A 22775-nucleotide genomic window follows, 5' to 3' on the forward strand; every position below is an offset into this window, starting at 1 on the left:
CCAGGTGGTCGGTGCCCTCCCATTGTGGATGTCCTGGAAAGACATTTAGCTGGATTGAGCAAAGACACCCTAATCCTTCTAGCTGGTGATTTGAACTGTACAATTGAGCCGCTCTATGTCGCAGGGGATAGTTGGGGGTCCGCAGAGGATGCAACATGGAACATACCGGACTTACTGACTAGTAAAACTGTCAAAGCAACGGAGGCTGCCTTGAACTGGGTGTTAAGGGCAGTAAATGGATGCTCTCTCTCAGATCTTGATGCCAACTTCACCTTTGATAATGGACTGAGGAAGAGTCGGATAGACTACTTCCTTTTGAAAATGGAATTCTGGTCACTGATGGTCAATATGGAAGTTGTCCCTCGCCCTGAAAGCGACCACAATCCCCTGTCATTGAAACTAAGGTTGCATGGTTTGGAAAGACTGGAAGATCCAGTTCCCCCAGGGCCAGGGGCTGTAATCTTGTCTAATGATCGCAGGAGGCTGAAATGGTCAAACTTATCAGGAGACGAGACCCTACAGACTAATATTGAGAATGTGGTTGTGAACGCATTAAACGAAATGATGTTAGAGGATACTGGGAGGGGTACCCTAGAACCTAGCACCATTATGGACCTGCATGTACGCTGTTTTGACCAGCTCAAGTTCTTTCTCTCTAAACCATGCCCAAAGGGTACAGTACGACCACACGGTATTCGGGCAAAGTGGTATAATAAAAAATGTAGGGAGGCTCATAGTAATCTTGTTAACACTGTTAAATCCAGAAATATGGTGCTGTAAAGGAGGCTAGGGCACGGTATAAATGAGCACAGTGGGAAGCTAAAAGGGAGTGGGAGGATGGCTATTGGGCCGATCTCCTGGATGCTTCCAAGATGAACAACCAGACTAAATTCTGGGATATAGTAAAATGGGGGAAGGATGTTGATTCCCGTACCCCAACCAATCATGTGTCCCCGGAAGATTGGATAAAACACTATTCGACCCAATTTAGTATGGCGGGCACTGAACCTCCCCCTATGTTGGATAAGTTGTACATAATGCCCACATGTCGAGAAAAATTGACCTTTACTAACATTGAGGCGGAGTCTGCCCTCGGTTTGACTCAGCGGGGGAAAGCACCGGGTTGGATCTAATACCTGCAGACTTGTTCAAAGCAAATACCGACCTCTGGGTGCCATATATAACCAACATAGCCAATGCGATAGTAAAAGGTGCAAGCATCCCCAAATCATGGAAGGGGGCTGAGATCCTTCCAATATACAAAAAAGGAGACAGGTCAAATCCGGGCAATTATCGCCCGATTAGTTTAATCGACTGCCTCCAAAAGGTCATTGCTCGAATGATCTTGGCTAGAGTACAAGGGTGGATGGAATCTGAAAATATATTGTCACCTATGCAGGCAGGCTTTAGATCGGGGACGAGCACTATTGACCAGGTGTTCCAATTCTGTTTGATTTTTTGGAAGGTGGTCATGCTCGGCGGTGGTACTATCTACGCCGCATTTATAGACCTGAAGTCAGCCTTCGATTTAGTGCCTAGGGGCAAACTGTGGCAGGTATTGAGGGACCTTGGGTTACCAGGAGAACTACTCGAGTTAATCATTAAAATGCATGAAGACAACTATGCGAGGGTGAGGTGGGGAGGCCAAGGGCAACACACAGATTCTTTACCGGTCACACGTGGAGTTCGTCAGGGGTGTGTCCTTGCGCCCACACTTTTCCTGCTCTTCATTGATCAGGTAGTTAAATTTTTCTCAGCTACCCATACCGACGCCCCATCGTTGGCAGGGACAAAATTCCCTATGCTTATCTTTGCTGACGACACTCTACTCCTATCCAAGACACGGAAAGGCTTACAGCGGGCTTTGAACTGTTTTGAGGAGTTTTGTGTGAAAAACGATCTCCAGGTAAACGTTGGGAAAACCAAGTTCATGGTTCTAACTAGGAATAACTTTGTCCGTAGTAATGTAATAATGAGTGGGGTCAACTTGGAACAAGTTGAAACCATGACTTATTTAGGGGTCACCTTGGACCGCCGTTTGCTATGGAAAGAGCAAATTGCTGCTCAACAGCTAAAATTTGTCCAACTCACCGGCTGTCTTTTGCGTGAGCAGAAGAGATCCATAACAAAACGGGTTATCCCTGCTATGAAAATTTATGACACCAAAATAAATGCTGCCATACTTTATGGCGCTGACCTATGGGGATTCATGGACCTCTCAAGTCTCTACAAAACTCAGTGTAAATTCCTTCGGAACTTGGTAGGGTTACCTCAATCCTCTCCATCGATACCTCTCTGCCAAGAAATGGGATGCTTTCCAATTAATGATATGGCAAAATTTAGAGTAGTGGCTCTCTGGAGGCGTTTGTGGACCTCCCCGGATCTTACTCTTTTTGCAAAGGAATTAGCAGAAGTGAGGTCGATGGGGGGCTCTGAAAGAATCCCATGGCTTCGCTCTGTAAAAAAGAGCTTGCAAGATATGGGATTAGAACACCTGTGGGCTTCCCCTGGTTCCAACACCTTTCCATCAAAAAAGGAATTAAAAAAATTATATTGGGCCTCGGTTCGCCAATCTTTGGTAACTGCTTCCAGTTCTGGTAGTCTTACGGGAAGATTCCTAAGCTTTAACCCGTTGACTGCTTCGAACCTCCAACGGTCGTCGCGTGCACAACCTCGCTAGTGCTGCGCACGACCGTTGGACGTCCGAATCCCGTTAGCGCAATCGAACGTCTGCACTGGGGCGGAATGTTTGCGTGCACTTAACGGGTTAAGCTGGACCCCTCCCGTGAGACTTACTGGGATATCATCACCAGACCACTGGATAAGAAACTTTATCATCAGTTTCGAGTAGGTGCCCTACCGCTGAATTCATTTACATCATCTTGGGTAAAAGGAACAACAAGTTCCTGTTGTTGGTGCCCAGGCCAAAAGGAAACCGAGGGTCATCTCCTGTTTGCCTGCCCGCTGTATTCAGAACCTCGCACTAAATGGATAAAACCCCTGTTTCAGCTCCTCTCATGTAGAAGGTCTTCTGAGGCGATCTGGGTTCTAAAAACTAATACCTCTGAAGTATTTGTGGTATGCTTGGCTAAATTTTTAGGCTGGGCGTGGGTAATAAGGGCCAGAAGGAATTCACATTAGCTGTACTGTGTATGACCTTATTAATTCTGTAAATTGAAATTTGCATATTTTAGTTTTTTTAAGACCAGGTTTATCTCTGTTTTTGCAATTTTTGAATGTTTAATAATCATTTTTAGCTGTGATTCTAGTGTAATTGAAATGCAATACAACAATATGGTTATTGTTTTTCTAATCAATTGTTTAGCGGTTAAAATGCCCTAAAATGTTTTTAAACTCTGTCTTTTATGATTTTATCATCGAAATAAAGACTCTAAAACCTGAAAACCTGAACCTGACTAAATCAACTGGCCATGTCCTTTTTGCCTGCCCTGCATACTTTAGATCCAGAGCGAAATGGCTAGTCCCCGTCTGTAAACAGCTTGGAACTCGTGACTCGGGCCAGCTTTGAGAATTCTAAAATCAGATACTAGACCATTATTTGTGTGCACAATTGCAAAGTTCCTGGGCCACATGTGGGAAATCAGATGGAAGACCCAGAGTTTATTCATGTCAACACCATAACATGCCTATAACACAATATAATCTCGCAGATTTGTCGGTGGCTGAACTAATGCCCAACTATGATGGAGTTCAGCCATTGAGCAATTATTTAGGTCTTGATTTTTTAGTGCCTTGCGCTTGCGGAAGTACTACTGTAACATCTATGAAGTTCATTCCTAGCAATACAGTTTAAATAATCTAGTGCACTTATGTATTGGGCACTCCAAATTGATTAGCTAGTAGGTTTTTAAAGCAATCATTGTACAGTTTTAGACTGAAATGAAGGATTATGTTTTTAAAGACAATTTGTTGTGTGTTCATGTCTTATGAAGGTTTTTTTTTTAATATTTACATTTTTATTGGGCTGCACATATTCAACTTGTACTTTTATGGTCTGACGACCGAATAACGTTTATTGAATGATGATTAAAAAAGGAAGGCTGTCTTTTAAGGGTTTTACATATTTTAACAGAGCACCTGATAGTGGCCCAGCTCTCAGTGTGCATTTCTGAGCAAGGCACAAAATCAACTGTCCCCAGGGCTGTGACTGAAAAAAAGCAAACAGCGTGTCCTATTTGGCCTGCATCATTGTATGGCTGTCGAAAGTTCATGACAAAGGGCAGCTGCCCCAATGCCCTATTTTCTGTTTACACAAGGGACTGGTTCTGCTGTAACTTGTCCTAGGCTTCCTTCTCTTTCCGAAGAAAATATGGTGATGGAGATGTGAGACAGTGGACAGCTGCCCCACTATCCATGTTCCAATGGCAACTCAGTGTCAGCTGTCTCAGTCCTTCTTGTCCCACACCATTATGTGGCCCAAGAAGGCCATGGACAGATGATAGTAACCACAGTGGCCTGTCACATATATGAGCAGGTTATCAGGTACATTTTCACACTCCTCTTATGTATCAGGTACATTTTTGTACTCCTCTTTTACCTAAGTAAATGAGGATGAAGAAGAACAGGAAGGCTAAAATTAGTCTGCCACTATTTTTATAGTAAGGAATATGGCACACTAGGAATGTATCAGCTGCCACAGTCCTCCTTGGAGTGCACCATTTTGCAGTAAAAGAAGGCCAGCAACAAGTGACCACTATCCCAGTACCCTGATTGTGATTCCCAATGGGGCACTGGGCCAGCTATCAAAGGGCAGCGTTTTCCATCCAATAAATTAGGGTTAATAAGTTTGTGGACAACTTAACATTACCTCAGCACCCTCTTTGCTAATGCCTCAATGCCCCACACCATGTTGTGGCTGAATAAGATGACATTCCGTAGAGAGGTTCTCAGCTCCCTGTTTGATACTTTGGACAGGTCATCTGTCTGTCTCCCATCTGCCATAATATTTCTTCTCCGTAAAGGAAAGGGGAGACTATTGCATGAATGGTTACCAGCTCCCTGGCTTCCGGTTCAGATCAGGGAACAATCTGCCCTGGCCCTGCTGTTATCTGCGGCTGTTCTCATTGTCCCACAGCATTTGTTGACTGGTGATGTTTGCCAAGATGCAAACCACTTCACTGCCAGGGGTGTTTCAAGGAGGGGGTTGTGGGTGTTACACCCCCACCCCTCCCCCCCAAATAAATGTATTTTCTGATAAATAAACGGCTACAAGTGCTCTAGGTCAGGTATTGTGAGAGGTCAGTCGAATTTCACCAGGGATTTTTACATACGCGCAGACAAGAACGCGCACACACACTGTCTCAAGTCATCAAATATATTGGTTACTTTATATAGTATTGTGTTTTCTCTCTTAGCACTCCTACCAACCCTACCAGCCAATCACAGCTCGTACCTGCCAGCGTGGGGTAAAAAGCTGCTCCTTCAGTGAACTACGAAACGCGCATATTTTTAAAATGGGAATTCTTTTATCAGGGGCGTAATAGAGTGTTTTTAAACTTACTGTTGCACTGTTTTGCACATTGCTCCTTGTACTCCCGGTCCGCCACAGCTGATCATACAAGATCGCTGATTGAAGTGGAGGAACCCGGCTCCTCCCCCTGCCTTTCCTCAGTTCCGGGTTGACTCCTCTTATTTAGGATGCCGGACCAGACGTGCAGCGGACTCAAGCAGCGGGTGCGCCGCTGGTGCGCCGATGGCACAGCAAAGGCAACCCCGTCCGCGTCCGGCGTGATCCAGGGGCCAAAACCTCTGCCCCCCCCCCGTAATTGGCCAGCGCAGACAGTACAGCTCGGGAGAATTATGCTGCCTAGCAGGTCCGATAAGGGAAACATGTAAACATTCTATCTCACCCTCTAGTGTCCTTGATAAATGCTTGCACTGCAGATTTCACCTAACAACAGACCCTCACCCCTCCCCCACCAACCCACGAAAATATAAAATGTTTTTGCTAAACTGTAGATCACTGCCAAAGCACACGGCAGAAATCTCCATCCTTCTCGAAGAAGAATCGCCCGAGTTACTGTTCCTCACAGAGACATGGCTTACCCCCAGCTCTGACCCTGATCTTATTCAGGCTCTTCCAAGCAGCTATTCCATCCTAAGGCTGGATCGCCCCATAGGAAAAGGGGGCGGGATAGGCATTATCCACAAACAAGGTTTAAACTGCTGATTGACCAACAGCCCTGTCCCTGACTGTGAGAACGTTGTCTATTGAGTTCTCTCCAGCCCTCACTTTCTCTGGTATTTTAATATACCGATTCCCGGGTCCCTCAGTGGAATTTTGTAATTCATTACCAGACCTGGCTGTTAACCTAGTAGCTCATTGGCCAACTTTACCCTATTGAGGGACTTCAACCTTCATTTTGATGACCCCCTACAGGCATCGGCAACTGAACTTACCAAGGACCTAGCAGCTTTCCAACTCCTACAAATAATCAGTGAGCCCACCCATATAAAGGGTCATTTATTAGACCCTATCTATTCAAATTTAGCGGACCTATTAGGAGGGAAACCTAGCCCTGTCCCATGGTCAGACCATTTTTTTATACGTCTTACTTGGTCACCACCACATATAGCCCCATGTAAGATCCCCATTATTCAAAAACACGCCCTTGGTCCAAACTATCAGCGTAACACTGGACCACAATATTAGAAGAAACTAAACCTGCATCTTCTTTAGATGTGGTCACGGCCAATGATCATTTCAATAACTGGCTCCAACAATCTCTAGCTGTCCTTATTCCCATAAAAAGTATCAAAATCAAAATAGGAAATACTCAAAAACCTTGGTACTCAGCCATATTACGGGGCCTAAAACAAAATTGCAAAAAACTGGAGAGAGACTGGAGAAAAAGTTTCTCACAGGTTAAGAAAAAGAAATATAGAGAAAGTATCTATCTTTACAAAGCTGAAATCAGGGCAGTGTAGGCAGCCTACTATGAAAATAAAATTTTACCAGCATCTAATTCAGAGGTCTCCAAACTTTGTTGCGCTGAGCCCCACCTAAGCTAAATATTTTTAAGTCAGGCCCCCCTCCAAAACTTTATGGCACAGGCTGAAAAGCTGGAAGAGCAAGACTAAGCACAGAGGTTTGAGCTTATGAGACCATTTCAGGGGTACTTTTTCTGTAGCTCACAACCCACAGTAATGTGAGACTTATAAAAGAGTAAAGGCTTAAAACAAAAACAGAAATTGATCAACAAACACTGCTCCCCATATTTGGGGGAGTTGTGAGCTCCTCACACTCCTGGGCCCCAGTACAACACAAAATTCTTCTCTAATGAAATATGCATTCCTTAGTAGCAAGCCATCAGATGTACCTCTTTCACCCCTTTTCCCACTGTGCCTGGCCATCACTCCAGTCCATAGCTCCCACACGGTGTCCCTTATGCAGGAAGGGATCCCTATGCCCTAATGCTAGCAAGGAATATGAGCCCTGATGTCTCTTTTGCAAAGACTCCCATGTTTTACCCATGAAACGAACCCTTGATGCAAAGTAATGCAAGGCAGCATGTAGCTAAACGTTGTGTTACTTTGTGAAACTATCCAATGCAAATTCTGACTTGATTTGGATAGTAAATCCTAGGATAACTCTTTGCATCAGGTGTGCATTCCAAAAGTAATGCAAATCTGTTGCAAAGCATTAGTAAATCTTGTCCCTACAGTGGCACTGCATAGCTTTGTATTACATTTGGGTACAATCCAGTGCAAATTGTGATTTGCACAGTATTGTTAATATCAAAACACTTTGTGTCATTTATTTATTTATTTATTTATTTATTTATGCAATTTTATATAGCGCGGACTTTACCCGAAGGTGTCAGAGCGCTTCACAATAGGAACAGAAAAGATACAAACTGAGAACATTACACGAGCAACAGATTGCAGAGGCATACGTTACGTTACATACGGTAAAGTGATAATTGTGAGCAAACAAGAATACATGAGGTAGTAAAAATTGTGAGAAACTAAAAATACATGAGGTAGACAAGGTAATTGTGACACTTGTGAGCAAACAAAATACATGAGGTAGTAAAAATGTGGGCTACCAAAAATACATGAGGTAGTAAAAAGTGCACTGGAGGAAAAAGTGACAAGTGTGCAGGCTATAAGAGAAAATAGAGTATAATTTGCGGTATACTACTGCAATATATGTTAGACACTCAAGCACAAGAACAAACGATTACGTAGGCAAAAGTGGCACTTGTGCAAGTATCAAAGGTAAAAAACATGTGAGAGGAAGCAAACCGTGTGTTACAGGGGCAAAGTGGTGAGTGCAAGTTGCAAGAGGGTACCAAACACAAGTACATGGATAATACTGCAATAAAAGGCAAACACTCTAACCACAAGAACACACTGGGAAGGCACTTCCATAGACATGAGAAGTAGAAATTATCAGTAGTGGGAGATCTTCCTTCAGATAAAAGAGAGTTACTTTTGGAGGTGTCTCTGGAGGAGGAGAGCTTTGAGGTCCCTTTTAAAGGCCTGGGAGGAGGCGGTGGTCCGGAGCTGAGGCGGGAATGAGTTCCAGATTCTCACTGCGTTGCCTGAAAAGGATTGGGCCATCGTTCTTTCCTTCTTGAAAGTGGGAGGTTGAAGCAGTAGATTCTCCGCATTGCGCGAAGGTCTAGAACCTCCAGAGAGTTTCAGTTTATTCGCCAGGTAGAGAGGAGAAGAGGAGTGCAGGGCTTTGTGGGTGATACAAGCGGTCTTGTAGATAGCTCTAGCCTCAAAGGGAAGCCAGCGGAGGGTAGATAACATCGGTGTGATGTGATCGCTTCTTTTGGCCCCATAAATGAAACGAGTTGCTGAGTGGAAAACAGACTTAAGTGGGGACAAGTGGGATTTGGGGAGGAGTCTGGAGAGGACCAGTGCTTGCACCAGGGTTATAAGGTCCCGCTCCGCGAAGAAGCGACGGATTCCCCAAAGAAGGCGCAGTTGGTATCGAGCTGATTTCGCAATGGAATTGATGTGGGGAATTAGATTAAGTTTTTTGTCTAGTATGACACCAAGGGATTTGGCGCTGTCGACAATGATGGGCTTATTGTTTAGTAGATTCATCTGATCCATCCATGATTGAACCGGGGGAGGAGAGAGTGAGGAGGAGAAGAGGAGGAATTCAGTTTTGGAGGGATTCAGAATCAGTTGATGAGTTGACATCCAGTTTTGAATGGAGTCGAGAGTGGAGCTTAGGATGAAGAGATCGTGAGTAGAGGCAATCTTGAGGTAGAGTTGAGTGTCGTCAGCATAAAGATGATAGTGAATCCCGGATTTACTTAGGAGATTTCCCAGTGGTTCTAAATAGAGATTGAACAGTGTGGGAGCAAGTATCGAGCCTTGGGGAACACCTTGACCTACCGCCACAGGAGGTGAAAGACTGTTCGCTATTTTGATCATTTGGGATCTGCTAGAAAGGAAGGATGCAAACCATTTAAGCACAGTGCCCTCCATACCCATTCTCTGTTGAAGAATATTGAGGAGGGTGTTGTGATTGACAGTGTCAAAGGCTGCGGAAAGGTCAAGGAGAATTAGCAGACAGGACCCCCCTGAATCGAGTATCCTCAACGCGTCATCTACCACTTGCAGTAGGGCTGTTTCAGTGCTGCAGTTTTGGATGAAGCCGGACTGACAGTGGTCTAGAAGGTCATTGTCCTTGATATGACAGGAGAGTTGTTTTGCTACACATCTTTCTGTGATCTTCGCCAGAAAGGGAAGGTTAGTGATGGGGCGGAAGTTGCTGAGGTCATTCGCATCAGCAGTGGGTTTTTTCAGAAGAGGGGTGACCTGCCCAGTTTTGAAGGAGGCAGGAAGGGAGCCTTGCCAGAGGGAGAGGTTGATCAGAGTGGCCCAATAGGAGAGGGAATGGGTATAGAAGTCAATGGCAATGGCACTGGGGATAGGGTCAAGAGAATGGTTGGATGGCTTCGTTTCTCGTATGCACTTGAGAAGGGCATCTTCAGATATGGGATCAAAGCTCTGCCAAATGGCTAAGGATTTGCGCTCCTCTGGAGGGGTAGGATGAGCGACCTGCTCCACAAGTGATTTCACTTTTTAATCAAAGAAAATAGCAAAATCCGCTGCTCTCTTTGTAGAATCATTCACCTTGGAGGTTGGGGGAGAGCAGTTAGGCATTTTGATGAGATCGAATAGTTTTTTGGGTCTATTTTTGGCGGAGTCAAGGAGGGTTTTGAAGTGTGTCGCTTTCCCAAGGAAGATGTGCTTGTGGTACTTGGATCTTGCTGAGCGAAGCTTGGCCAAATTGTCGGAGGAGGGCACTTGCCTCCATTGTTTCTCCAGGGATCTTAGCTGCTTCTTTTCCTCATAAAGGGATTTGTTGAACCAAGGTGCTGAGGGAGTGGGCCTTAACCTTTTGCTTTTGAGTGGAGCGACTTTATTAATTTCAGCTGCAAGAACTATGAGGCTTTGAGAGGTGAGTTCGTCAACATCTAGGTTCGGGTCGAGCCTTGGAAGAGATAACAAAGCTGATTCACAGAGGGGACCGACATCAATATTTTTAGCATCCCGGAACCATGAGATGGCCCTCTTGGGTTGGCCAAGAGTTATAGAGTGTGAAAGTTGAAGAGAGAATGGGATGAGGAGGTTGTCAGACCAATCTACATGAATTGGGGTAGTGGTAGAAAGCATGCCTGCTTTAGAAATAACAAGGTCCAGGATTGCGCCCTTAGAATGGGTTGATTCAGTGCAGTGTTGGATAAGATCGTTAGTAGAGAGGAAAGTGGCCAGTGAGTTCGCAGAGGAGTCTTGCGGTACTCCCCAGTGGAGATTGAAGTCACCCACGAAGGTCTGATTGTCACTTCGCGAGTATTGGTCGCTGATGAAGTCGGTGAGTTCATCCATAAACGAAGGGCCACTACGAGGCGGGCGGTAAATGACATGGAATCTGAGGGGTGAACGGTGTTGCAATTGAAGCTCAAGAGAAAGGCATTCAAAGGTTTTGGAGGAGCTGTTAGGAGAGGCCTTGAGTTGGAGGGTGTTTCTAAAGATGACTGCAACACCTCCCCCCGTGTTGTCAGTTCTGTCATTCCTAAGTAAAGAGTACCCTGTGGGTAATAGGAGATCAAATATAGAGTGAGATGTATCTTTGAACCAGGTCTCTGTGAGGAAGAGCATGTCAATATTATGAAGGGTGATGGTATCGGAGATTTCAAGTTTGTGTTTTACTGCAGATCTGCAGTTGTGAAGCATGCAGCGCAGCTCTGTCAAGACTGTTTTGGTGACGGGGCTCTGAAGGGTGATCGGGATATTGTACTCATGAGGGGGTGCTCGGGGGGGTTTAGGTGGATGCTTTGTTCTGACAGATGTGATGATCGGAATGGCGTAGATAGTGGGGTTGCTAGGGTATGCCGGTTGAGGAGGGGTGGCGGTCAAGGGCTTGAGTGAGTTAACACAGTTTCCCGACGATAGGTTAAGCTTGGCTGTACTGGGGTGAGGGGGCGAGGTGCATCTCGTGGGAAGTTGGGAAGGAGTAGCGGTGCAAGAAGGGGTGACAATCTTAGAGCATAAAAGTGAAATGGCAGCTGTAAGCTGGGAGATGGAGGTGATAAGAGAGCCTAGTGTGTTTTCCAGTGAGAATGGGGCAGAGCACGGAAGGTTGGGTTGGGGAAGGTTGGGTGGCTCTATTGAAACAAGGGGGGGTGGAGTGGGTGGTGGCAGGCAGGGAGAGGTGGCAGGAAAGGAGGTAATTTTGGGTGTGGGGTTCATAAGTGGGGAAGGGTGGTGGGTGAGAGCGGGAGTTAGTGAAACGGAGGTTAAGGGAGAGTTGTCTATGTTGGTGCTGCAAGAGGGAGAGGAATTAAGGACAAATTTAGGGGGAGAGGTGTGCGGAACACGGCGGTTGGGTAGAATGAGAGGGGAGGCCTGTGTGGCGTCATGAGAATGTAGGAGGTTTGGGAGGAAAAGAGGTGAGGTGGTTGTGGAGGACCTGTCAGCTAGGAGAGGTGGCTGCGAGGGAACGGGCATCAGGCAGAGTGAGGGGTTTTGGGAGAAAGGGGAGTTGAAGAGAGGAAGTGGTTCTGCTGGGCCCGAGGGAGGGAAGTGGAAGGGGTTACCGGGCGGGGAAGGTGAGTAGTGCAGCATTCCTGGCGGAGTAGGAGGGAGGAGAGAGATGCGGTGGGATTGAGGAGAGGACGGGGTGAATAACGAGGGGAGGAGGGGGTAGGGGGGAGGGATGGAAGGGGTGAGGGGAGCATAAGGAAAGTACACTTGGGGAGAGGGACGGAGGAGAGGTGGGCTAAAAAGGGGGGTGATGGGAAGGAAGATGGGGGAGGAGAAGAGATTGGAGAAACGGGCTGGTGCAGATGGGACGAGGAGCCTATTGGCTTGTGGTAAGGTTGAAGTGATGTGTGAAGGGATATACTGTGAGGGGGGAGGAAGTGGAGGGGAGGTCACAAGGGAGGTGGAGGGAAGGGGGCCGACCTGTGCTCCTCGAGGGAGCCACCAATTGGAGTGAGGTGGGGTCTGCGGAGGAGAAAGGGAGTAATGGGTGGAGCTGGAAGGAGAGTGATGGGGGAATCCGGTTGCAGAGGAGGGGAGTAAGGAGGGGAAGAGGCAGTCAAAGAGCGAGAGGCAGTTGTCTGTGCCTTGGATCAGGACAGTACCGTTGTTATAGAGTGAGATAGTGAGGTTACCTTTGAAGCAAGCAGAGGGGGAAATTTTTAGTTTTTTCCCATGGGGGATAGAGGAGGAGGAGGTGACGTTGAGGGAATAGTAAAAACTGTTGGACCAGGAGGGGATGTCATGAGTGAAGAAAATGAAATCATTTTTTAGCCTCCCAAAACGACTATTGTAAAATTGATCCACAAAAAGGGAATCTGGGAAACGTTCAATAGTGTTATGTTTCCATCGTTTAGTTGCGGCTTTAGACAGGCTAGGAGGATAAATGATTTTGTAGCAATTAGTTCCAGCCTTAACTCGGGGGGTGGCCATGATGGTGAAAAGTGGCGAAGGAGTGTGGGGGGGATAAGAGGAAGGTGTTACTGGGAAAGCGGTAGAGAAGAGAAATAGAAGGGCATAAAGGGGGCACATAGTCCGGACGTTAAGGTGAGGATATCAGAGCTAAGGTGCCGTTTGGGACTAGGAAAGCCTAGGTGTGCAAACCAGCCTCAGCATCTTAAGATTATCAGTAGAGGTGCTCAGGGCAGGGTGCGGAGAACATACTATATGCAAAGCGATTTCCAACACCAACAAATATCTACTGGCCTGGCGCCCTACAAGTCTTGCAGACTCCTAGTCCAGCTGGCCATTTCGGATGGGGACTCACATGCCCTAAAACCATAGTGTCAATAGGTGCAAGTGCACTTGATACACAATAGTAGCATACGGTATATACGGTGAATTACAAAGTACAAGGTGTAAGTGTAGGTATAGTACTGATAGTATATAAGGGCAGGATACAAAAAAATATGAGGTAGCACATGATACAGTTTACACAATGTACAAAAATATAGGTAAATATATGAGGTATCAATCGGTGCATTCCAGGATAAAAGTGAGATATTCCAGGATAAAAGTGGGATAGGTGCAGCTTACAAAAATGTACAATAGACAACTACAAGAATGGTACTAAGGATGTACTGAGAACAGGATACCGGTGCAACCAAGAAGCTGCATGATGGTATATGTGAGGTATCAGTCGTTGCATTCCAGGCATAAAAGTGAAATAGGTGCAGCTTACAAAATATACAATAAACAAATCAAAGAATGATATACTGATACAAGGTACCGGTGCAACCAAAAGCTGCATGAAGCAGAAATGACATTAGCGAGCAGCCAGAAATAATTGAGGTAGCGATCTGTACATTACTAGTAAGAAGAGTGAGGTTTGTGCAGGTTACACAAAATGTACAAAATACAAGTAGAGGTATAGTACTGCAATAAACGGTAGACTCTTAGTCACATGAGGGTTTAAATACAAAGCTATGTAAAGTGTACTATCTAACAAGGCCAGGTCTTAGGGAATGGTCGGATAGAGAGAATGACTAGTCCAAGATGGCCGCCCAAGAGGGAGAGAGACCAATCTAAAATCGCCGCCAAATAGTGAAGATAGATAGTTAGTCCTCTTTTTGTTGTTTTGCTTTGAGAGCAGGGAAGTGCAGTTTCAGTTTCTATTCAAGCAAGTCCAGTCCCTAGCTTGCTGGAGGGAGTCTTATCTCTGCTGTGGAGGTCTTGTGTGGGGGAGTTAAATTGCGGAGCCTCGTGACCAAAAGAAGGTACAGGATGGGATTTATGACTACAGTTTTATGGCTCCAGCCATTTTGAACAAAGGAAGTTTTTCAAAAATGTGTGCAAGCGAATGGGGAGAATAAATACCTTATTTGTGGGTGCTACACAACAAGCACGTCGATGTTGATAGTAAGGTTATCTATCACATGTCTAGCCAGAGTGTAAACATCTGCAGTGTGCATCGCAGGTTGCTGGATAATGAATGTGCATGGCAGAGCAGCAGGGGTGCAGCCTCTAACCGTCTCGATGGGCGTTTTTGCGTGGTTCCCGATTGCCTGTTCCCCTTACTTGCAATTCCCCTGTGTTCTCACGACCGCCTCAGGGCTCAATCATGCATCCCCCCTGAGCGGCGCCGTCACCTCCAGCTCCCGGCTCGGAAAGGGCAAGCTCCCGATGTCCGTAGACCCCGCTGATCCTTCCCGCCTCGAAAAGGGCAGCTCCTGATGGCCGTAGACCCCGCTGATCCTTCCCGCCTCGAAAAGGGCAGCTCCTGATGGCCGTAGACCCCGCTGATCCTTCCCGCCTCAGGGCTCCATTCCGGCACCTTCCTGAGCAGCGGCGCCTCCACTCCGTCCGCCTCCAGCCCTCGGCGCAGACGGGAGCAGCTCTTGTAGACCCTCCCGTTCCCGCCCGCCTCAGGGACGAGGCTGGTCCTGGGATACTCGGGGGGGGGAGTTCCAAGGTTGTCGCCTCGTTCCTCGCTGGTCCCGACTGTCCCCTACGTCCTCTGCTGGCGGTAGGATTCCTTCTGGTGCGGGAGGAGGGAGGGGGTGTTCCGTTGTCACCGCGCTGGTCCTGGGATACTCGGGGGGGGAGTTCCAAGGTTGTCGCCTCGTTCCTCGCTGGTCCCGACTGTCCCCGACGTCCTCTGCTGGCGGTAGGATTCCTTCTGGTGCGGGAGGAGGGAGGGGGTGTTCCGTTGTCACCGCGCTGGTCCCGGTGCTCTGCTGTCCTCTGTAGCCGTCGGGAGGGGGTCCTCTGCTGCCGTTGTCGTCGTAGTTGCCTCGACCCTCTTCAGCCTCCGCTTCTGCTCCGGAGCGGGGGAAGGGTCTAGCTCCACTCTCTGGGGTGCAGCCCCCTGGGGTTACCCGATGCACCCCTCGACTGACAGCAGGTGTCGGAGAGGAGAGACTGGCACCGCCGCCCTCCTCCCTTGGCCTTGTGTCAGGTTTGTATAAAAAAAGTAACACAAAAGTCTTTTTAAATCTGAGCCTAAATCATTGCTGCAGCCTGTCATAAGCTGTGTGTAGTAACATTTTCAAATATTGACACATTCACAGTGCTTTCTGCCAAAAACAGGGACCGTGTAACATTATTTTTTTTAAAAGTCACTATTCCCCACTGCACCAAGCAGGATTCAATTCTCTGACTCTCACACTCACACAGACATCTGCAGCAATTGCAGTAACCAATTGAGATTTCCCAATAATTAATTTGCGTGTGCATTATTTGAAATGCAGTTAACGCGAAGTTGAAAAAAACCATTTAAAACCAGCTACTGAATTTGTTTTGTCCTTTGTAGGCCTGTGATTGACCCTGGCAGCACACTGACAGGCCTCTGTCCCATTCCAATTAAAATCACAGTTCCTATGCTTTTTTTAAAGCCCTTTGACTGCATGTAAATGAAGATAGCCTGTAAACGGGACAATTAAATAAGTTCACGCTTCCAGGCCATCTTCATTTACACTTCTTTTCTGAGACATTTGCGCCCCCTGAGAATGCTGCCACGGACCCCCAGGGGGGCGCGCCCCACAGTTTGAAGATGTCTGATCTAATTGTACCCGTGAAAACTTTAGCTTTGTTAAAACTCTTTCCAAAGTCCCTCCCCCACCTGTCATCCCTGATACTTCGGGAGCACAGTGTGACAAACTAGCGGAGTTCTTTTCAAATAAAATTGAAACCATTTTCTCCTCATTCCCCCCATCCAAAATGAACTCCCAGCCCCTAAACTCTGTAGTAACCAGCCCACCTTGGATACAATTCCAGTAATTGGGATGCCTGTATTAGAAAGCCTCCTATTTAAAGTAAAAATTGGATCACCTAAAGACCCTGCCCATATTGAGACAGGTGGCAGGTGTGTGTTTCCCCTGTGATCTTAGACCTGATCAACATCTCACTCTCCTCGGGGGTGGTTCCCCCCTCGTGGAAGGAAGCCATGGTAAAGGCTCTTCTTAAAAAACCCAGCCAGGACCCCTCCGACCTGGGAAATTACCGCCCCATTTCCTTACTCCTAGGGGTTAGCAAAATCACAGAAAAATATTTCAACTCAATATAATCCTCATTCTTAGAGACTCATAAACTCCTCCATCGGACCCAGACAGGTTTCCGCCCACTACAGGTAACAGAAACGGCCCTGCTATCATTAGTGGAAGAGTCAAGACAGATAGTTGACTCTGGTGGCACCGCATTTTCCTTCTTCTTGACCTCAGCATGGCATTTGATACCGTAAACCATTGTATCTTGATCCAGAGGCTCAGTAATTTAGGTATCACCAGAACTGCCCTAGCTTGGCTACATTCTTTCCGGAACAACAGATCCTTCCAAATTTTTGACAATGAGGTTACCTCCAAACAAACACCCCTCTGCTGTGGTGTCCCTCAGGGATCTTCCCTGAGCCCCACCATATTTAATGTCTACACCTGCACCCTTGCAATTGGTGATTGGGCTTAATAGAGCGGAAAGCTCCCCTCCCTGCCTGCGCTCTTGCTTGGAAGATATTGCGAGGTAGATGAGCGATTCCTTTCTCAAATTGAATGGGGAAAAGAGTGAAATCATGATCTTGGGTAATTGCTCTCCCCTTGACCTAAAGGAAATATGGCCTACCTCCCAAGGCTCAGCCCCCACTCCCAAGATCCAGCTAAAAAGTCTGGGTGCATGGATCGACCAAGTACTTACATTTAAAACCCCGGCACGGAGGATGCCGCCTCATGCTATGGTGTCCTTAAAATTATTCGGACGGTGATTCCTCTCCTGCCTTTTGAGGCAAGGAAAATTATGGTCCAGGCCCTTGTTTTATCCCAGCCTGACTATGCGAATGCCTTCTATCTGGGTGCCACCGCCGCCACCTTTTCCAAATTACAGACTATCCAAAATTGGGCTGCAAGACTCCTACTGGGCATCCCTAAACATCATTCAGCCAAACCTGCCCTTAAATCCCTCCATTGGCTGCCAGTCCAGGAGAAAGATAAGTTTAAGTCCCTGTGTATTGTCCACAAATCTCTATTCAAAACAGGTCCCCCCATTCTTCACAGTAACATCCAGTCCTATGAGCCCAACAGAAGCCTCTGCTCCAAAAACATGAACCTGGCCATTATTCCTAGCATTAGGAAGGCCAGAAGTGGAGGCAGGCAATTCTCGTTTAATGCTGCCAGAGTCTGGAATTTCCTCCCTCTCCATCTATGAGCAGAACCCAATCACTCTCCTTTCATAGATCCCTAAAAACATTCATTTTCCCTAATTTGGCTGAACACCTCTTGCTGCTACTGCCAGCGTTGGGATGCCTCTGGGTAGCCATACACTATACAAATGACAATTCAATTCAACCCTCAGTCCTCTCCCTTTCTGCTTACCCTTAGGCCCCTCTCATGCACCCTGCTTGCTGTATATTGTATTTAAACTTTATATGCCAGCCTGATTGTCGGAAAATCTGAAGCTCACCCCCAATTGTACTGACCAACAGCTGCGGCCCCAGCATGTAGGGGCGGTGGGGCCAGGTGAGGGGGGATTTAGACAGACAAGGACGTGTGAAAATTAATGATGTCTGTCGAATCACCCCCCAACCCGTCCCCACCGCACCACCACTCTTACCTGCACAGGCCGCAGTTGCTGACCAAGTCCCTGTTCACTGCTGAAGAAAGCCAGGACAAATGACAACTGTCCAATACCTGTTATCAACTTCGGACTGACACTGGATCCATCTGTCAGCTGTTCTAGGTCCATCAGACTCAAACAAACGAGTAAAGTAGGCCTGGGAAAGCTGACATCATCAGTGAGGCCATGGTCATTATTGGCAGCTGTCCCAAGCCTCTTTCAACCTCTGAAAAAGTGAATGAAGGAATCCAGAACACGGGCAGCTGGTAAGGGGCACTGTCCACAACTGCCAGCAAGGTTCTAAGTCATCTGTCCCAGGACTCCCTGCTTTCAAAAGAATGAGGGTGAAGGAGTCTGGGACCCAGCTATCTCTGCAGATCACATCCTCTGCATCCCCGAAGACCATTGCAGGCTCTCTGTGAATGATCCATTATCTTCATCTTTTTGATGATTATTGAGTCGTGCATCTTAATGGATTCATATCTTTATCTTCTCCCTCTCTCTCTCCTGTGATACGTGATCATTCTTCTTTCACATTGAAACACTCCTCATGTGTTTTTTTGTTGCAAATCTACTTTCTGTGGTCTCCTTTCTCTCTTTCTGAGGTTCCCTCATATCCCCAAAATAAGTGTTGAATACAGGATACTCTCTGGTTCCATGTGAATGCAACAAACTGAAAGAATGCATGTTCAAAATGAATCGGACAAAATCTCGACATTATAAATAGCTATGCAAAACGTCTTATGGTGAAGTATCGACAGATGTGGGTGTTTACTAAGTGCCATTGTCAGGGCACTATACATATGTGGTCAAAGGTATACTATGAATCAGCTGTGGAATTATGAACATTTTTGAAAATGAACCCTATTTCATAAGCCGTCGAGGGGACATTTAGGCAGTTAACATGGCGTCCCGATGATATTTAATTTATGTTCTTTTATGGCACATCCTACAACTGCTGCCAAATAAAAGAACACTATACAGTTTAAGATAGAGTGGCACAGTGCTACATTTTACATAAAGTGATTTTATGCAAAAAAAATCTCTGTCCCTAACTCACGAGCAAGTAACACTTGTTCTCGGCTGAGACCGGTGTAGGAGAGTGGCGTGGTCTTATGTTATGTTAAATGTGTCATGAGCAGGGGGATTTTGATCACAGGCGGCTGAACTAAAGGTCAGCACTGGTTTCACGCCCAATGAGGTATCTAATCTCCAGTGTGTATAAACAGGGAGATCAGACGAGAGCCGCTGCTAAGCACCCACAAGCTGCTTTTCCCAAGCCCGGGTGTCATTTAAGTTCTTTGGAGACATTTCTAATACAGTTAGTAATACTGCTGTCACACTACTCTGTCAATGAGGGCTAGCTTCCACAGTTTCTACTGCCTGTGATGACAGCATGGAAGTAGGTGCTCTTACTCTAACATATAAAAGTATGGCTACCACTTACATAGGACCATGGGTGTTCATAAATACAAGTTGACGTTTGAAAGTAGAAAAGAGGGAGAATTAAAAAAATAATCGGGAGACTGTATTTTCTTCACTGACTTGCACTGAAGTCGTTGCAATTAAAGAAGGAGAATGCTGAAATAAAGTCATTTTTGGATTTAAAAATCGGCATTCCCCTAATTGAATTGATGGGTATAGCTATTAATAGTACAGCAGATGCAGTGGCCCATGGGACGAGAGGTATGATGTGTCCATTAACATTGTTGGAGAGGGCTTTCGAACAATCTGACAGTCTGTCAAGCCCCCAGCTCGATAGGGCTATTGTGTGGGTTGTTTTTTTGGTCCTGTCGCGGCCCACCACAAAAAAGCCACTGCACCTTTCGAGCCGACCCATCTGGCAGTGCCACCGTGCCCAGTGCAGTAGTGACTACTGAATCGCATTTATAGCCGTTCTTACTGCGTTACTGGGGTCTGGGAAGCATTTAGCGTGCATCAATCAGGACCTATAGCACGCTTTACTATGTAGTTGCCCAAACTGATTTTTTTCCTTTATATGGATCTGTGAACCTTCAAAAATGTATGTTCTTTTTTTTTTTCTTTTCAGATTTCAGAAGTGTGATGCTTCAATTTCGAAAAAAGTAAAGAAGTTTTGCTTTAGCAGTCATTCATACCATAAAAAGCCACCACTGCTCATCCGCCATGTTCAGCTATTCCTTGCTACCTAAGACCATCTTAAAGCCCATCTGGTATGTAGAAGTGTTTTCATCGATCTATGAGTGGGGCTGATGGTCCTGCCACATTTCTGTTGGTGGAGGCCACTGCAAGCAAAGTGTGTCCCGGGAAGTGCTGGCTAAGTTAGGTTTGGGCCATGGACCCTGAACGCAATGTGCAGACACCATTGGAAAGCAGGGTTGGCGTGTTAGGGGCAGATGCAGAGAATCTCTTCCTGAAGTTTACTGAATACAGTTATTTTAAAAGGACTACATTTAAAACGGTGATAGCAGCACATAAGATCTGGACGGCGTTTGCGAAAAAGTTTGGCCTAGGTAGATATAATGCGTACACTAGACTAAGTAATAATGGTACACTCCCTGGTGATATATTTGCAGACGCTGTGTTTACAGAATGGGGAAGACACGGGATAATTAAGATGGGAGATATGATGGGCCCTCAGGGGGTAATGCAATTTATTGGTATTCAGGCAATATATGGTTTAGATTCAAGTCATTTAAAAAAAAAATTGCAAATTAGAAGCTTTTTGTTGACAAAAAAGGGAGGACCGGCGGGATTTGGGAGGAATTCCATCTTGGATATTATTCCGGATGGTGCAGATTGTACAATTAAAAGATTCTATGCCAAATTGATAGAACATAAAACAGATGACCTTGAGAAGTATGACGACAAATGGGTACAGAAGATAGGTATAGAAAATGAATCTTTCTGTATGTCATTGGAGCTGGGGCAGAAAGTTTTGTGTTCAGCACCACTCCAAGTGCAACAATATAAAACACTATATTTCCTGTACCACACGCCTTCCAGGATAGCGCAATGGGGAGAGATAGTTGGTATTACCTGCCCCAGGTGCGATAGCTCTGAGGCAGATTTAGTCCACATGTTTGCTACATGTACTCATTTACAGGCAACACAAGATGAAATTGAGGTATTTCTTAAAAGATCTCTAAGAATAGAAATTAACCTAACATCGGCAGTAGTTCTACTCGGCGTAGATGATAACGACAGACAGACTCAATACGGATACTTTATATTTGTAGCTATGGCTGTATTAAGGCTGTGCATCGCCTCAGCATGACTGGACCACGTACCACCGACATTCCATCAATGGTTAGCTAAACTATTAGCAGCTTACAATCTTGATAAAGCAATATATGCAAGAAGGGGTATAAAAGGCAAGAAATTAGGAATACAAATATGGGAACCCATACAAAGGTGGAAGGAGAGAGTTCCGGGATAGTATCAAAATGAAATAAATGTGTTAGAAATATTTTGTATGTACAGAAATAGAATTTTCTGATTAGGGTTTGTAGCTGGGTTTTTTGTTGTTGTTTTTCCTGTTGTGCTTGTTTTTTACTTGATTTTCTTTTCCTTTGTATACTTTATATTTGTGTATTGTATGCTTTGCTATATTACTGCACTGCATTAATGAATTTACTTGCCCTGTACAACAAAAAGGGGGGAAAAACCTGAATGAAAATATTTAAAAAAATAAATAAATAAGGAAAGCAGGGTTGGTAGTTTGGCCTCGTCTCTGCAAGTCCAAGTAAATGCAGACCTGATCGGGCCTATGCAGTATCCATGGGAGATGCAGCTAAGTTGCATGTTGCATGTAAAATAATAATTTATTAATATTAACATAATATTAACATAGTACATTTTGAAATGTCCTGTAGTACTGTTCTAGGGTGTAAAGATTATATTATGGTTTCCATTTCTGTGTGGTGGATCTCTGCTTCCCATATTCTTTAACAGTAAAATAACAAAAAAATACAAACCGGATTCTGAGCAATGCTGTTCAAGTCAAGTCAATAAAACTTTATTCTGCCACATTGTGGCCATAAAATCATATTTACACATAACTAAAAATAAACAGATAAAACTATACAATGCGTAATAATAAAAAGGGCAGATCTAATGTTTCATGTACAATTGCTATAAGTCAATTTCTAGGTCCTTATATTTGGTTTGTCATGACATGGCTACAGTACCCGCATACACCTAGATGAAGTGCTTTTTATACAGTACTAACATGAAATTAAAAACAACACTCCCTATAATATTGCATTTCTAGTCCTGGTTCAGTGCCTATTTAGAGTTTTTCCTTCGGCCTAAGGCCTCTGCTGAGAAACACGCAACCCAATAACATATAAAAGGTGAGGACAGCATTTGCAGATATATCAAAGCAGGTCTCACTTGTGCAATATGGCAATTTTAAAAGTGGTAGGATATATTTTGGCCGGAGATCACTATAAAAACTACAACAAAACATAAAATCAATAAATCTTGGTCCAAAAAATCATCACAAGAGCAGTGCTTTAGGGTCCCTGGGTTAGAAAAACCATTGGGGACCGAGAGACACCAATGAATATAATTAAACCTAAATCTAAATAAAAGAAAACTATGGTGTGAATGTTTATTAAAAAATCAGAGGGGTTAATTTAAAGTCCCAGGGCTTACGATTATGTATTGTATTATCGTTGGTTTAACAAGTTCACTGTTTTCCCTTTCCACCCTCCTCTTAG

The sequence above is a fragment of the Lissotriton vulgaris genome, chromosome 2_1 (genome assembly GCF_964263255.1).
Source record: "Lissotriton vulgaris chromosome 2_1, aLisVul1.2, whole genome shotgun sequence".
Lineage (NCBI taxonomy): Eukaryota > Metazoa > Chordata > Amphibia > Caudata > Salamandridae > Lissotriton > Lissotriton vulgaris.